This window comes from Amblyomma americanum, chromosome 11, assembly GCF_052857255.1.
Source record: "Amblyomma americanum isolate KBUSLIRL-KWMA chromosome 11, ASM5285725v1, whole genome shotgun sequence".
NCBI classification, from domain to species: domain Eukaryota; kingdom Metazoa; phylum Arthropoda; class Arachnida; order Ixodida; family Ixodidae; genus Amblyomma; species Amblyomma americanum.
The window spans coordinates 5,529,301-5,542,689 of NC_135507.1; the positions used below are offsets into that span (position 1 = coordinate 5,529,301).

The window sequence follows — 13,389 nt, forward strand, 5'->3', positions numbered from 1 at the left end:
AAGCGTACAGCGCGCCATGCTGCGAGGGCAAAAGAAAGTAAGACACATGGGGCGCACAAGCGCTCGCGTATCCAATGTCTTCTTTTCTTGTGTCCTTGTCTCTTGGTGCGCTGCACGCTTCCGTCATGACCAATCAACAAGTTCAAAATGCAACATTAGGCTATAGTCGGATCCAACTTAAGTCTGTAGTGCAGTGCCGCCCACTTTCATCACCCTCAGTCCAAAATAAAAAAGCTCTTTGTTGCAATTTCATTTCTACGTAACCAAAAAGCTATTCGCAAGGTGAAATTATAAGCGCGAGAATTTTTATGTCTCAGCCAAGTTTAATATCATAAAATATTAAAATACTTATTTGATCCAGTGCTTTGATTGGTTTAAGGAGTAATTAATTTGCTTATTTTTATTTATTAATGCCTCAAAGGTTCACAAGCGACATTATATGAGCTGTGGGCAAATAACCAGGTATTAAATGAATTGAGATGATCTTCCATGGCTGTTTTGAAATGACGGAAGTTGGTGACAGTATCCACTTCAGATGGAAAGCCATTCCAGTACCAGGCTGTTTTGAGGAAAAAAAAGGTTGGTAATATGTTTCGGTGCAGGCTTTCACGGGGTATACGGCTTTAGGGCGACTGTTATGGGAAATTCTATGCGCGCGCGCGATAGATGTAGCTTCGTGATTAAAGGTATGATAGAATTTATGATATAAGGAAATACGGGAGATGTGCGACGTTAGACCAATGTAGGATGAAGCTGAATCAGTGGCACGGTGAACGTGATGCTACCAGGTTAAATCATTGCTTAAGTCGATGCCGAGGTATTTCCAGGAGTCTACCGACTTAATGGGGATATTGATAATTGCATAAATAGCATTCTGTTGGCTGCGTGGCGGTGGAAAGGAAGAATGGAGGTTTTATTAAAATTTAATGACGTTAGTCAGGTGTTACGCCCCTCTTGGACACGTACAAGATCTTCTCGAAGGCTGGTAACATTGGCCTAGTTTGCAATATGGCGATAGATGACACAGTCGTCAGCATATAGTCGAACGTTAGAACTGATGTTAGAGGGTAAATCATTTATATAGATAAGACATAGAAGGGGTCAAAAGAGTACCTTGGGAAACGCCAGACAAAACATGGGAAGGCGACGACGACTGAGATTTCGTTAAGAAAGCACGAATCCGACTTAGAACCAAAGAATGAACATTTAAGCGTGCGAGTTTCAGAAAAGGCGTGCATGGGGGACGCTGTCAAGTGCTTTATCAAAATCTATGAATAAGACATATGTAGCAATGTTATGATCGAGGCAATCATGTATGTTTTTTAGGCAGAGAACAAATTGTGTTTCACAAGAACGACCTTTGCGGGAGCCATGTTGATTAGGATTAAAAACATTGTGATGACAAAAATTTGGCAGTATGAGAATATATTACATGCCCCATGATTTCACTGCAAACACCTGTTAAGAAGACTGGTCTGTAATTAAGCGGCGATAATCAGTTACTTTTTTTTTGTAGAATGAAATAACCTTTCCAATCTGCCAGTCAAATGGCCGTAAGGACGAAGAAAGCGACTGCTGGAAAATGAGACAAAATGTCGTACTACACATAAATTCAATATTTTCCCCGATTTTAGGGTTGATGGTATGGTATGGTATGGTATGGTATGGTATGGTATGGTATGGTATGGTATGGTATGGTATGGTATGGTATGGTATGGTATGGTATGGTACGGCATGGTATGTAGAGCTTTGCGTGCGAAGCTGCCCATGGGTTACGAGAGAAGCCATAGCGCAGGTTTCCGTATTAAGTTTCCTCAAGTGTGGTTCGTTAACGTCCACTGACATCACAGAGAACAGGAACGTTTTATCAATTCGCCTTTATCGAAACGCGACCGCCATAGCTGGGATTCAATTCCGCTACCGAACGCTGTAGCCACTAAGTTAGTTTAGTTTACGGCTTCCCATAATAACAAACCTAGAAAAGTAGGCGCCGATGAAAGGTAATGATTTAACTAGTTCCAAAAGAGAAAATCTAGACGGCAATAACAATGTAACAATTTCGCTCGAATTCTACTCTCTTTGCATTCTTCGCCAATGGACGTGCAGCTCTTAACGACCGGATGGGTAAGTCAGTATGATCTAATGTAAAAGGCTTGTTGTACTGTAGTGTTCCAGGAAAGCAAATGCATAATTTGTTTTAGGTCGATTGCAAACAGAAGCTCATTTCAATGGTTAATATGGCGCTTTGAAAAGATCCTTCATCAGTGTGTTGTCTTAGGCGGGAAAAAGTTGCGTTCGAAAGCACATCTCCCCTCGCAGATTTTGCATTCATAGTATGATTTACTCATGAATGAGGCGCACGTGGTGGCAGAAGTATTTGTTTTTTATTCCAATGCATTGTAATGTGAAAGCACCAGAGGAAATGCAGTACTGTTAAAACTCGATGGTAGCAAGGTACCTACGCTTGTTTTAAGCACGTCTTAAACGGCGGAACATAATTTCGTTCTTTCTTGTTTTCTGTTCAAATCCTCGAGGATTCTTCATCATGTTCACGGAAGAAATGTACGCCCCAGGAAGACAAAATGCAATTCAGCTCCACCTCGAGGCAAGTGAAACTTGACTCAGTTATTTGCGTTTCAATTAACATTTCGTAAACAGCTTCAAGGCTACCCGTACGATGTGGCCATTACACTTGAAGATAGGACCGCACGGGTCAAAATTCTTCAGGCTACGTCGGAGAGAAAACTCACCTTGTTCCAAGTACCGCTGCGTCGTGAGAGGACAGCCCTGTGACTTCTGGGTTCGTGGCAAGGCTGTTTTTCTAAAGAGACCTGCCGTGTTCAGCTTACGTTGCAGAAGTTGTGCGCGTTGGCCGGAGATAGCGATGTGCTGGGGGAGAGTGTGCGGTTCACGTTTCACTGGCGGCTACGCTGACCCTAAGAGACCACTCTGACGCTGGCACTTCCAACTCTCTCCCGCGCCGATAGGTGAAAACCGAGTATAGGTGCAAATATAGAAAAAAAAATCTTCCTGGGCGTTTTCGTAAACACTGCATTCTCTGTAGCCCTGCGCGACTGCTTTCGTCACAACACAACCGGCTCTGTAGGGGCAGCAGAGGACAGTGCAGTACTGCAGAATTAGCGGTCGATACGAAAAAAAGTAATCTCGTTAAGACCAGTTGGAGTCCGAAAATACTGCACGAGTGTCTTTTGTGAGACTCTAACCATGACAAACAGCAAATGCGATCTAAAATGGCGAGAACTGAGTGACCGCAGAAGAAATCTTAGATTGAAATTCTTGCACACCATTTGCTACTCTGGAACCGCATAAACAACGAAAATATATTACAGCCGCCAACTTACCCACCGAAACAACTGGACCGCAGTGTGAAGGTCAAGAAACTCTTAGAGAGGACGTTTATTATTGCTGTTTGTTTGTTCGGACTATCCGAGTTTGGAACAGCTTGCCATCAAGCTTTATTTATACCTGATCCAGCAAACAATTTTTTGCATGATTTGAATGTTTAATTTGTTTTGTGGAGACACTATTTTTTATAACCAACCCCCCCCCCCTCCCCCCCCCCCCTGCCAGGCCGACAAACAGGCAGGCCTCTCCTGTTCCATTAAAGTTCTCCTCCCCCTCAAAAAAGGTAAAAGGTACGCTGCGTCTTTAACACGAAGCCTCGAAGCTTATGGCAAACAGTGTCCCGTATTGTTGAGCATTTATATAATGCTCCTAACTTGTGTGTCTCGTGGATAAATGTCAGTATCGTGCAGTGCTTTTACCATATTTCCAGGCTAAGCGTTTATGCGGGACAGATGTCTATCCGCGTAGTCAATTTCGCGCTCCGATTGTGCCACTTTGGATGTGTTAAAGACCAAGAACACAGCACACGGTTATCTTGGCTTCACTGGTGCCCGCCAGAGGTCACCTTGCGAACAGCCATCTAATTCCCCCGCCTGTTTAGCGGACACCGAGGGTAGATTCTTAGGAAGGTCGTATCCCATTTTATGATTTTTGTTTCACTTCCGGCGTCAAGCAACGCCGCGCCGTTTCTGTAGGAGGGTTCAGTCTGTTGGTGAGCTGGGAGATAAGGGCTGAATGCAATAAAAAAAATATTCATTGCCATCTTTACAAAACGTCAGGTGTTTTCATAGAAGCAGAGTATACTTGCGCAGAGCCAATGTGCTTAAAAAATATTATTTCTGACAAAACCATTTCTAATGTGACGTTAACCGCTAAAGTGACCATGAAAAACGTCCGTCAGCGTCCTCGTTATCAGAGGAATTCGAGCAGCAAAACTACACCGGCGCAGTGACCTTACGTATCTAATTTTGTCAGTACAAAAACAGCGCTACACAAAGAGGAGCAAAAAAAATAAAACAAGTGCGGCTCGCGTTCCACAACTCAGCCGTCACCCACTGATAACGGACGCAGAACAGTGCCTCACAGTTGAGGCTCCAGATTCTGATCCCCGCAGCTGGACTGCTTAGGCCGGCTCCGCTGTGCCTCGAAGCGAAGAAATAATCGCGTCGCCTAAACGTACCCTAGATGGCCAGTTCCCCGTGAAAGCTTCCGAAGTAGTTTATTTAGTCATTACGCACACCTCTCAGTTTGTAATTTTGTGGGAAACGCAAACTCGGACGACTCTGTCCACTGGCAGACGCAATACATTTTCATGTATACCGCAGCGATATGTGACGGTCGTCAGGTTTATATGACCGTATCAACAGGAGGCATTGTACGCCAGCCAGAAGCGCATGAGTCATGCACAAAGGTGGCAGTAATGGTGCATGTTGTGCCGCCACGCTGGTGCGTATGCACAGCCGGGTGCGGAGGCGATAAATGGTAGTAGCTTTCGAGAATAACTCAGCGCCATATCCTCACACGCGCGTGCTGCAATTAAGCCAGATAAGATCGAGGCATTTATGTAAAAAATGTTCGTTCTTCAAACGTGCCCTTAGCCATGTCTGCTTAGCGATGTTTGCTAACAAAAAAATGTTCCGTATTTACATGTGTCTTTCTTGTACATGCAAATAATATTTTTAGCTAAATATGTTCGATATCTGAAAATAGATGTGCTATCATGGTCCTGCTAGCGTTTAATTACAGCGCCGAAACTTTCCAAGCGCTTTATGCATTGCTTCCACCAGAGAAGTCGCTAAAATGCACCTGGCCCCTCCTAATCTCGTGCAAACCTTCATGTAACAGTGCTCCTGAAATTTCTATTTAGAACGAAATTTTGGCAATAACGTCTAAATTTATCGGTGAACCACTCCCGCAAATGAGAAAACGATATGGCTCCATGCAGGCCGATACTTCATAGAGTAGTTCTAGGCACCACCACACTCGGCGTCACTGTCGTAAAAGTCGCCTGTATGGATCCATCCTTCCAGCTTTCTATTCCTCTATCTAACTGGCTACCTATCACAAAAAGTGGCGGCACGCAATGTCGGAAAAAATAATAATAATTTTGTAGCAGCACTAAAAGAGTCACTGCAAGGTATGGTTCTAAGATGCATCCCCATATTTCGCTCACCCGTTAAGCTCGTTAAGTCCCGACGCACCTATCAAACAAGTCATGCTCTACACATTTAAGGGTACACCTTTCACAGGTAGAATTGAAAATGAAACAAATTTGTAAGCAAATTTATGTCTTGCAATAGAAGAGCCTACCTTGTTTTATCTAACGTCTTCCTACATGGCAGAACAGCCATGCCCACCTTCATTCCTCCTAAAAGGTGTGCCACGCAAAGCCAGCAGGTGTCGAGTATTTTCCCATGTTTCCTGCAGCAAACACAGCCGCTACGTTAGCTCCGTGGGATGCGGCCCTGATGTGAATACGCTCGCACAGCTTGCAACCTTACTTTTGTTGCCCTGCAGTACAATTTTACGACAAATTCGACAAATATATCACGATGGCACAGATATATTTGAGTGTACACATTTTTCAGGCGTGATCGCTTGTGTCTGTAAAAATTACCGCTAGATATATTTGCAGTTTACGTTATTAAGAACAAGTGAATTGATCATTGTCGATGGTTGAAATGTAAACCTTCTGCGGTTCAGTTCATTCCCACTGTTCTGACTCAGAAAACATAATGCCACTAGCTTCTGCATATGCATTTGCAGTCATATTTTTACTGCGAAAACCACACCAGTGGCACTTGGCAAACACGCCGGTGTTGTCCCTGTAAAGCGTCGGTTAGTGAAGCGTCCATGCTGCAGAAGCACTGCCCACTGGCGGTCTTTCAACCACACCGCCCAAACTGAGGGACTGCCCACCCACGCGCACCTCCAGAAGTGCCGTCGCCCACCTACCCAAATTACCCTTCATGAGAGCCATTCACCATCTATCCGCCTACCCTCTATCTCCACGAGGTTTCCAATTGCAAGAAGATGAGGCAGACTCCAGTTTCCTACAGAAGCATCACACACCAGCCACCTCTCCACCCAATCCCTTACCTGCAGGTGTTGGCCAAGTGGTGGAACTACTTTTACTTGAGCTTTTTTTGCAGTAAAATGTTTGCCTTGCGAAGCGACACAACGTAAGACGTATGCAGACGGTATCACACACGGGTTGGTCTCATTTGAACTCTATTATTTATATACTTTCTGAAGTCCACTTACTTTCTAGCTCTTTTTATATTACCCATCCCTTTTCTAGACTGTCCCAAGTGATCTGCATTTCATGTGCAGCCAGAAATCTGCATGAAGGAAGAGGCACGCGCTGTGCCCAAAATTCGAGTTGCATACGTTCTTTTTATGCAGCTTCAATTCGCCCGTAGCAAAACACTTCAAAAGTTCACTAATAAGAACAGAGTTAATGCTTTATATCTTTATATTTCAAAATATTGCGGACGGCACTTAAGAGTACCTATGTGCATTGAATGCGAAAGCATTGCCTGATTGTGAGTTCCGTTCCGAAGTTCATTAAGATTCCTTCTTTTCTAAAGACACACGTACTCATTAGCATACAGTCGCAAGGAAATCCATTCACTAGATTCCCATTCATTCGCTAAACGGCTATGCGGTTCTTTGTCCTATCGGTTGCGTGCTCGCCTCGCAATCTGAAGGTCCTTGGTTGAATTCTCCCTACCTTCAGAAGAAATATTGTATATCTTTGCTTTAGATGTCACTCGGTTCCTGGACGCAACTTCATCTTATGGTCTATTGCGAGACTACGTTGTTTTTGGGACCACGGGTAGTGTACAACTACGCCGGACGCATGGGTTTAGTTGCCGATGAGCCATATAATGCATTCGCATTAAAAAAGTTGACATGCATAGTTGTCGGCAGATTAAAGTTTCTTCCTTATTGTGAGAGCCAGGCCTCATAGGACAAATTGCGGCCTCGTATGGCAGCTTATAATTTATCTCTTGCGCGCTTGTCTCCAAGTCAGAAAACAGCGATTGAAAGTATAATGCGAAAATATAGAAGCCTTACTACCTCAAAATGTTTGATTGCATTTTACAAAGCCTCAAAATATATTTACTCAGCTCGTACTAGGGCTAAAGGAGTGCTTGTTAAATGTTGAAATAGGCGTAACCAGCACAGGTTTTCAATCACAACACCAGTTTTGTGCAATCAACCACACCATTTGTTTTAATAGGGCGATGGTTGGTAAATCCTTACTGCTTCAATGGGTATTTCAACCTTCTACATTCAGCCCTTTTTATACTATATGCTGTGAATTTGGTACTCTTTTCGTGCTGCTGCTGTGTGGATGTGATCTTTAATAGCCTAGCTGTAATGTGTGCATATATGTGTGTGTGCCTATGTCACTGTGTGTGTGTGTGTGTGTGTGTGTGTGTGTGTGTGTGTGTGTGTGTGTGTGTGTGTGTGTGTGTGTGTGTGTGTGTGTGTGTGTGTGTGTGTGTGTGTGTGTGTGTGTGTGTGTGTGTGTGTGTGTGTGTGTGTGTGTGTGTGTGTGTGCGTGTGCGCGTGTGTGCGTGTGCGCGTGTGTGCGTGTGTGCGTGTGCGCGTGTGCGCGTGTGCGCGCGTGTGTGTGTGTGTGTGTGTGTGTGTGTGTGTGTGTGTGTGTGTGTGTGTGTGTGTGTGTGTGTGCGCGCGTGTGTGTGTGTTTTTCTGTGCGTTTTCGAATATTTCATGCATGCGCTTGTTCATATTACAATATGCCTTTTACGTCTTTTTTGCTTTCATGATTCTTTGTTATCGGTTTGCTCAGTATTGGAAGGCGTTGTATTTTTATTGTTTGTTTGCTTGTTTGTTTTTTACACAGTGTCATCTGCATGACGATTTATGTTTTGCAGCTGTATCCCCACTACAAAAAAAGACCTCAACGGGCGCTGTAGGTACCTGAATTAATAAATAAATAAATAAATAAATAAATAAATAAATAAATAAATGATGATGATGATGATGATAAAGCAGCACCTTGTGCGCTTGCGCTGCTCGTTGAAGTTCAGCTCTCCACGGACGGAAAACGTACGTACAAAACGTGTGGACAAAAAGCGGCGGAAATAAAGGAGTTGAATGAATTTTGCATCAAAATTCGAAGCATGTTGCAGCTAAGCGGGAAAAAGCATCGCCATGCTTTCTACGCGGCATCTACTTGCAGCCAGGGCAGACGTCAATTCTGAGTGAGTCACATCCGAGCGTTTAAACTGATTCGCTTTTAGCGCAGGGAGACACCACAGGAAGAGCGCTATCCCCGGTTTAACAGAGCCTCGCATGAGGCGTGCATTTAGGAATGTTTGGTAAGCTATTCGCCGTGCTTTCTACGCGGTAATTACTTGCAGGCCCAGGGCAGCCGTGAATTCGGGATGAATCACATCTGATCGACTACACTAAGTCTCGCAGGAAGCATGCAATTAGGGATGTTTTGTAAGCAGTCTGTATCTGCCACTGCAGCTCACAGCCTTCATGCAGAACGAGTCTGACGAACTTCGAAAGCAACAAACGTACGATAGAGGAGAAATAAATCATTGCTGTTGGCAGTGCCAGATTCAACGTGCGGTTTGTGTCCTCATTCTAGGAGGCGAAAACACATGCTGTACCCCTACTAACAAGAGATAGAGAGAAGAACGGAGAGGCAAGCAGGTTACCTAGGTGATGTCCAGAATGCTACCCTAACGTGGGGATCTCTAAGAATTTCGCCCGTCTACACTCAGATGGCGGTACAGTTGAACGTTGGACAGATGGTAGTACTCTCTGTATAGCTAATTAAGGAGTAAAATAGGAATCGAAAAGAGAATGGAATGGCTAAATATTAAGAAGGTCATCTTTGACAAATCAAAGGAAAGCCCTTTACTTCATGAGGCTAGGCACGGTGCTCCAAGATGAAATGCTACTCTGCGAGCAAGCCGTTCTGAAGTTCTGAAATCACGGCTCCCCTTCAGGATTGAACGCAAAAGCAGAGCCACGGGACACTGATCGGGCACGGGATCATCAACAGAACAGGCCGCCACTTGCCTCCATGTCTGCGGGGAGGGAGACCGAGCGCTGGCGCTGCATTGTCGGAGCGCCCGATAAGGCAAGTATGCAGCATGAATTACAACGCTTAGCATGCACGGACAGCATTCGCATTGCTGTCACTACGAACAATGCCACGACCAATACAACTAAATGCAAAAATGAGTGACACAGGTGGCCTACGTTGTACGCAGCAGAAGCCTGAAAAAGGCAACACTACGAAAACGCTGAACTACCGACGCTGCCTCATCGCAGGCAAAAACGTTTCTGGATGTTTCCAGACCAGTGACGACGATAAGCTAATATAAGGCAGAAAGATATGCTCATATCTTATTATAACAACAAAAATAGCGCGTTTTGTTTTTAGTGAGAAAGTGCTACTGCCGTGCATCTATTTTTACGGCTATATATGTGACTTCGGTTAGTTCTACAGTCAACAAATTTCTTCACTTTTTAACTAGCGTGTCCTTACATTGAGGCTCTTAAAAACGCACTTTTCAAACTGATGTTACTGCGAGTAGGTTTCGCCATATGCTTAGATCCTTCTTTACCGATCATGTACTACCTTTGCCAAAAGTAACCGAGCAGCAGGTTTTTGCTTCCCAGCCATGTAGTGGAGCCCTTGCGGCACACCTCAAGACTGAAAGACGTCACAACGTAACGACAACGGTTAACCTTACTTTACACATATTTAAATCTTATGAGCTGCCATAAGTGCTTCGTTACGCGGCTAAGAAACAAACCACCATCGTCCGGTTACTTTTGGCAAAGGCTGTACATGCGCCTATCCTGTACCCTGTGTGTGTGCGTGTGTGTGTGTGTGTGTGTGTGTGTGTGTGTGTGTGTGTGTGTGTGTGTGTGTGTGTGTGTGTGTGTGTGTGTGTGTGTGTGTGTGTGTGTGTGTGTGTGTGTGTGTGTGTGTGTGTGTGTGTGTGTGTGTGTGTGTGTGTGTGTGTGTGTGTGTGTGTGTGTGTGTGTGTGTGTTCGCGAAAATTTACCATGCACGAAGGATTACACCAACTAGCCGGACGACTTGTCCTACTCATGTACATGAATCTCGAATGTTCCCTTAACGTAAATGAGCTTCCGACGGATTATATTCTTGAGCCGATTTAAACATCAAGCATTCAAATGCTGCCTCGAAGCTTTAATTTCACGGCACTAAGAGTTCCGGTCATACGTTATATTCTAAACATTTTGGAATAATGCGGTAATTTTCTGCCTAACTTTGAAACATGGTGTTTCTGCTGTCGTGAACAGAGCGAGTCGGTGTTAGTTCTTGAGCGCGTTTTCTGGCAGTAATGCATACTGAGTGTTAAAGGGTTTTCAAAATTTCCAAGCACGTTTTCTAAATGCACGTTATTTTCTACTAAAACAGGTTTTTCGCCCAATACGTACGGAAAATTTCCAGCCAAACCCATCTACCTAGCCATACAAGATAAAATTATATATATATATAGCACCCCACAGTTTCGCAAACCATTGGCGCTAAAACTTTCACAAACTGCGGACTTTCGGAATCGCAATATGCGCAATCACTGGGCTAAAACTTACATACATGTTTACCGAAATAATGGAAAGCGAACCAGCAGCAGTACTTCATAATTTTTTTCATTGTGTCAGCAGAACTGAGTTGTGTACAGCAACTCCTTTAACTGAAATTAATTTTTTATTGGATACACTCGTGTTCGGCAGGATGGAGGAGTTGCAAAAATTCTTTTACATCAAGCGTTCGTACCCACCGCGGTGGCTCAAAGGTTACGGCGCTTGGCTACTGATTCGAAGTACCCGGATTCGAACCCGAACCGGCAGTGATTCAATGGAGGCGAAACGCAAAGACGCCCATGTGCTGTGCGATATGTCAGTGCACGTTGAAGATCCCCAGGTGGTCGAAATTATTCCGGAGCCCTCCACTACGGCACCTCTTTCTTCCTTTCATCTCGCAGTCCATCGTTTATCCCTTCCATTACGGCGCGGTTCAGGCGTCCGCCGATATGTGAGATAGATACTGCGCCATTTCCGTTGCCCAAAAACCAATTTTCAGCCAATTTATGCATCTGCTACGCGCAGCTGCTTTGCCCGCTGCTTTGAGCGAACAAAGCCGCTGCTGAGATCCAAGAGATCTCTGTCGACGGCTCAGGGGGAGGACATGGGTGGGACCGAGCGGAGCCTCGGATACCCATCAACCTTTTGACGGGTGCAAATAAATGTTATTTCTCTCTCTCTTTTGAGCGCACAACGCACGTGCGAACGACCGCCCATCATTATGGGCGTGTGTCCGGTGTAGTGTAATGGAAGCGTGGAAGGCAAAACACAAAACATAATAAAGGGTGGCGTAGGTTAATGATGCACAAACATTCAATAAAATTGGTTTTTGGGGAAAGGAAAAGGCACCGTATCTGTCTCACATCTCGGCCGACATCTGAGCCGCGCCGTAACGGAAAGCATAAAGGAAGTAGTGAAAGAAGAAAGGAAGAAAGAGACGCCGTAGGGGAGGCTCCAGAACAATTTCGACCACTTGGGTATTTTTAACGTGTACTGACATCGCACAGCACACGGGCGCCTTTGCGTTTCGCCTTCGTCGAAACGCCGCCGCCGCGGTCGGGTTCGAACCCAGGCAAAGAGCGCTTACTGGCGGTTATTCAATAGTAGATTTTTTTCTTTTTTAACTGCGAAGGATGTAAAATACGGAATGCTTAAGGGCGTCTTTTCCCACCATCACAGAGCTTAGGCTCTTGCAGCGTAAAATTAGAGTACAGTTTAAAAAAACAATTATACCAAAATCTTATAATTTCCAAAATCTTATAAGCTTGACCCGTGGCACTGGCTTGATTGCAGTTGCGTTTCACTATCGAACGCAAGGTCGAATTTCAATCCTGGCAGGGCCGGCCGCATTTTGATGGAGTCGAAATGCAAACACGTTTCGCCTAATGGAAGATCGCCACCCACTTAATAACCGGTGGTGGACAGAATTAGTCGCCAGCCAGCGTCTTTGCTGGTTTTGTCCGTAGTACAAGCTACTTAACGAATTATGAAAAAAACGGTAGGGTTTTAACGTAGTTAAACCGAGTGGTCGTGCGAAAGCTTTTGCGCGCAGTTGGAAGTTGATGGAGACAACGACGTGTAATCCACAGCGCGAGAGTGTGTTTGACACGGCAGCCTCAATTGCGACTGCCACTCAGAATATTAATCAGTTGTTATTTTGCTCTGCTACTGCTGTAACCTTTTCTTTTAGCGTGAACAAGAAATAAAGAAAAAAAGTGGCGACAGCATAGTGCTTTCGTGAAGTTGCCAGCGGAGATGATCTGTTAGCGCCGCCGTGGGTTTGAAACCCAAAAGCGGCAATATTTATTTTATTTCTGCAGGTTGGCCAACGGCAACCGCAAGATCATGCAAGCCGCAAGATTATTGGCTGAGTTTGACTGTGTTAAGTAGCGCTTTCGCAACAAAATATGTAGTCTTTTCATTCTTTTCGTTCAAGCATTTCGACTGCCCGCGTTTTCGAGCAGCACCACTCACATTTTGATTCTGATAAAGCCTTTCGGTACATTTTAATACAACGAAGCTGTCTGCAGATGATGTGGACACCAAGTGATGAAGACATGTCCAGCCGGTAGCGGTTCGTGCATGAAACTGGCGCCACGTTTTATATTTCGTCGCCAGCCTTCTAAGCCTAATCCTTAGCTGTTATAATTGCATCCGCGGTGTACATAGCATTTGCTTTCGAGGTCATCAATACTCAAAGACACGCATTTGTGACAGCCAGCTTGAAGAAGTAAACCGGTCGCGAAAAGATATAAATATTGTAGCAAACCTGACAGTTGGCACGACCCAAACAAAATTAGCTCACTTTAATGATGCACCCTAGCAATCATAAAATTCCTGTTAAGGCAGAGGGGGAATATGTGGCTCCGTAGTGTTTTCAAGAGTCGAGGCGCAGGACCGGACATCACA

At 44.7% G+C, this 13,389-nt stretch overlaps 1 protein-coding gene across 4 annotated transcripts in view; it reads right to left on the bottom strand.

Annotated features, from left to right (window-relative positions):
• The window catches only part of LOC144111304 (lysosomal protective protein-like), a 268,952-nt gene that overhangs the window by 19,618 nt on the left and 235,945 nt on the right, over positions 1–13,389 (bottom strand). The gene's annotated exons all lie outside the window — the stretch shown is intronic.